We start from the raw sequence: 4660 nt of genomic DNA, 5'->3' as shown, positions 1-4660 counted from the left end.
TGTTCTGTGCCATGACTGCATCAGCTCCCATCTGAGCCCACACATATATATGAACACTCAATGAAATGCATATACTAAAAAAATCTGAAATATCAATTTTAATATCAATATCAAAATATCAATTTTACAGTATATGAAAATTTATCTCACTCAAACAGGTATCGTTCCAACAGCACTCATGACTTCCTCTCAGCTAATGCCTCGGGAGTGAGTGTTTGCTTCGGCTGTTCTGAGGGATCAAGTGTACACTACACTGCTCACCCTGTTTTCATTCAGTAAGATATTGTTACTGTTATAGAGTGAGACAGTCTCAGATAGGGACTTCCAGACAATGTAGGGGTCTTTCTCTCATTGGGTTTCATTTTGAACGAGTAATCATAACCAGGATCATCTTCTGCAATTATTTTATTATTATTTTTTGTGTGTGTGTGTGTGTGTGTTTAGAAATGTACATTTATATTAAATTGGTATTAAATGGTATATAGTTACATTAAAGTTTTAATTGTAATATATTTTATTTGATGGATCATGATGGCAGAGCACAAGAAAATAAAATGCTTATGCAGTGTAAAATATATATTTTACATGTCATGGAATAAATTGGCATAATTAGTCAAAATGAATTATGTAATTATTTATATATGGTCTCAAAGCTTGTGTTTTACTAATGCAATTCATCTGTTGTGTACATTTCTTTGTATTGCAGTTCAGTAAATTCATCATCCTGTCATTTCAATTCAAACATCAATTCAACATCCTGTGGGGTGTGAACAATTCACACTCATGAACTGAATAGGGGAGCCACTCACACTCACACACACACACACACACACACACACACACACACACACACAGGCGGATATTGGCAGGGAGAATGGCAGCAGGACGTGACACACTCTTGATGGGAACACTGTCCTTTATGTTGTAAGTGTGTAATACACTACTGCCACACCACAACTCTAACATATCAAACCGGCTGTTTCTGTGTGTTCGTAACGGTATGAATCACAGATGATTTATGCTTTCTGCAGGTCTGTGTGACTGTAAGAGGTTTATAAAGCTCCTGTTAGCTGATTTGAGTCTTTGACTGTATGTGCTAGTGCTCATTATCACCCCGTTTCGTCTGCAGTTTTCATAATAAGACTGAGCTATCAGTAATCTCTGTAAATGAGTAACAAAGTCTGTCGCTGCGTCAGAGAAGGGTTGTTGTCGTAAGAACATGATTGTCGACTTGAGAAACACAAACAGGACGTTTGATATGAGGAAACTAGAGCACTAGATTTGGGCATGTGCAGAAAGTACCCTGTTCTTCTGACATACGGTATATCAGTAGAGGTATTTACCCTGACAAAAAGTACTGAACATGGTACAGTGATGACGGTACTTTGATGTATAACACTTAAATGATCATTACTGTCACATATCATATTCATATACCCTTCATATGCATATATCATGATCATGTGCAAAAAAAAGAAATGGTCATATAAATACTTTATAAATTAAAGTCTGTGATCAAAATGAAAATTTGGCATTCATAATCCTAATTTGACAATGTCACTTTGAAGAAAAAAAAAGATATATTACATAAGTTTGTAACAAAACAATGTGTTCAAATGAAAGATGTACTAGAAAACACATAGAACATGTATTTGGGTGGGTTTAATACTGTGGCTTTCTCTGTATCAACAAAAAAAAAAGTAGTCTATTTGCATTTTCACTAGTGGTCACAGACTTTTGGATCTTGCTGTGTATGTGTCTCATTCACTGAAAGCTGTCAGGTGCTGTACTAATAAAGTTGTGCATTTGAGTTGTAACATGTATATAATGATGCTCTGTTCTAGGTGGCTGCACCTTCGATGATGGCCCAGCACAATGCGACTACCAGCAGGATCCTTATGACGACTTCGACTGGACACACGTCAGTGCTCAAGAAGTGCCGTACCTGCCCTCTGACCTTCCCCAGGGTGAGTCCATCAGACACGCCTGCTCATAGCTGAACTAAACTAGATTTAGATTCCACTGCACGCAATAACGTCCTCGCTAACCTCATGGTTGGAGAGTCTGAGGCAAGTGGGGCAAGTCTCCAATTTGAGCAAACACAAAGTGAGAGTGGGAACGCATGGTTTTATCTGCCCTTGGGCTTGTTTAAACAGTAAGGCAGATTTAGGAATGTTTTAATGGGCTGCTAACATTTGAACAAATTTGCAGCGGCGTCTTATCATGTCAGGGTAAAAGCCATTAGTGAAGAGCTGAAGAAGTTAAGAGAAAATAGGCAGGTAACAGAACATTAATCTTCCTTCAACCGCTGTTCCCGCTCTCTGAACACTCCTCGGATGGGATCTGAAAATACTTTGCCATTTACATGACAAAACGTGTGAAGTGCCGAAGGGGGAAAAAAAGGCTTTGGTCAAAGCACTGTCATACGTGATACAATTAAGCTTTTTAAATGCGCTCAAAGAAGAGGGGAGAGCGGAGCGTTGCGACCTTCACTTTTCACCTCTCCGACGCTTAATCACTCGTTTTCAGACAGGAGATTCTGCTCAGGGAAATTAAAGCATTTCACTCTCAGCTAAATTCCCTAATTAATAAGATATTAAGTTATTAATCAAGGCAGGAGAACAGAGAAGGTCGTCAGCCCTTGCTTTCAGTCAGGTAGGGTTTCACTAGAAGAGGACCTGAAGGAGAACAGCATTGCAGCTTTTATGATAATAGCTGTTGCATCTTGCGCGAGGCGCTTGGTTGACTAACACATTTGAGCAAATTAATTGAACAAAATATATGATTTGATATTTTGTCATTTTCGCTGCATTTAGAAGGCATGCATTCATTAAGGTTTATTTCTCACTGTGTTTGCCGGTGTGTTTGTGTGAACAGCTGGCCTCGTGGGATGCAGTCTCTTGCTACATTCACTTGAGAACATAATTTAGAGGACTCTCATCTGACTCGTCTCTAATCTGAAAAGTTGACAAAGATGGGGCGTTTACATGTCTTCATTTTCATATCAGACAATCAACAGAAGTGCTTTTTGTGCAGAAAAACGCAGGGACGGGGACAGAGATAGATAGAAAGGTGGATAAAATAGACAGGGGAAAGAGAGAAGGATAGAAAGAAAAAAGACAAAAATGTACGGGTGAATGAGATAAAAAGATGGACAGGAATGACAGGAATGTGGATAGAAAGGTAGATGGGGAAGAGGGAAAAAAGAGAGATGACAGAAAGAGAGGAATGTAGATAAAATGGACAGGAAAAGACACAAATGTGGACAGAGGAATGGACTGAATAATGAGACTGATGGACTGGAACAACAGAAATTTGGATAGAAAGATAAAAAGGGGACGAGAGAAGGATGAAAAGAGTAAAGACAGGGATGGATAGAAAGAGACAGGAATGTTGACAAAAATGGACAGGAAAAAAAACTGTGGACAGAGAGATGGACTGGAAAAGAGACAGGGAGATGGACAGAAAGAGTAGGGTTGGGTACCGAAACCCGGTACCAATATGGCAACAATGTAACCGGTATGTACTAGAACCGAATCCGAACGCAGATTTCGGTGCCATGCCTGAGCGATCGATTGAAATATTTGTCCTCTGGTTCTCCGAAACGGATGTAAGAAGCATCATCACTGGCACCGCACGTGAAAAATAATTTCCCAACTGAGAAAATGCACGTGAACTCAAGTCGGAAAGCTCTAACAATACAAATCCAACAAACCTTTGTAGTAACGTGAGTGTCCATGTTGTTTTCACATTCCGACTTAAAAGCACAACTCGGGAAATGAGAGCATCCGAGGAGCGCGTGAATGCAGTAATTACACTTGATCTGATGGCAGCAGGTAGCCTTCTGTTAACTAAGCTAAACATGCTTAAATTAAAATGCCTAAAGCTAAACCTCCCTTGTATTCACATTTCTAAACCTGTTGTCCAACAAAAGAGAACATTATAACCTTTTTACTCCAGATCAGTCAAAGCTGACTCCGGTAGCTCTTGTTGGATGCAGGGTTGCCAAGTCCGCATTTTTTCCACAGAATTGGGCTACTTTTAAACTGTTGCCATGGGTTGATTTTCCCAAGTGGGTTAAAGGTTTGAAATATTGCATAAATTACATTTGACTGAAATGCTTGTATTGAAACATTTTGCATTCTACCTATGATAAAACTTTCATGGACTTCTACATGAACTGTTCCCTCCCAGTGGAATGACCTGCCCAACTCAATCCAAGCAGCTGAGTCCTTAATATATTCAAGAAACGGCTGAAAACACATCTCTTTCATCTTCATTTGACCCTCTAACTCTAGCTCTCTCTATTCTAATGCTACTTCTAATTTTATCTGCTTGTTTTTTTTTTATTAACAACTTGACCCTCTAACATTTGCACTCTCTATTCTATTTCTATTCTACTTGTTTTATTTATAAAGAAAAAAGATCCTCTAACACTAGCATTCTCTATTCTTTCTCTATTCTTTCCACTTATTTTATTTTTATTTATTATACATAATGACCTTCTAACACTAGCATTATCTGTTCTTTTTCTATTCTTTCTACTTTTTATTTATTATAAAAACAAAATAAGCAAAAAAAAAAGAAAAACCTTGCTATATATACTGTTAGGTGAAGCCCCGCCCACGAACCCCGCCCCCTACTGTCCTTTTTTTGGGAA

At 38.6% G+C, this 4660-nt stretch overlaps 1 pseudogene; it reads left to right on the top strand.

The window, feature by feature from the left end:
- The window catches only part of LOC107660535 (receptor-type tyrosine-protein phosphatase kappa-like), a 181563-nt pseudogene that overhangs the window by 43992 nt on the left and 132911 nt on the right, over nucleotides 1–4660 (top strand).

The sequence above is a fragment of the Sinocyclocheilus anshuiensis genome, unplaced genomic scaffold, assembly GCF_001515605.1.
Source record: "Sinocyclocheilus anshuiensis isolate Anshui unplaced genomic scaffold, SAMN03320099.WGS_v1.1 scaffold659, whole genome shotgun sequence".
NCBI classification, from domain to species: Eukaryota; Metazoa; Chordata; class Actinopteri; order Cypriniformes; family Cyprinidae; genus Sinocyclocheilus; species Sinocyclocheilus anshuiensis.
Note: the sequence above shows the minus strand (reverse complement) of the source record. Positions and strands in the feature narration are given on the sequence as shown.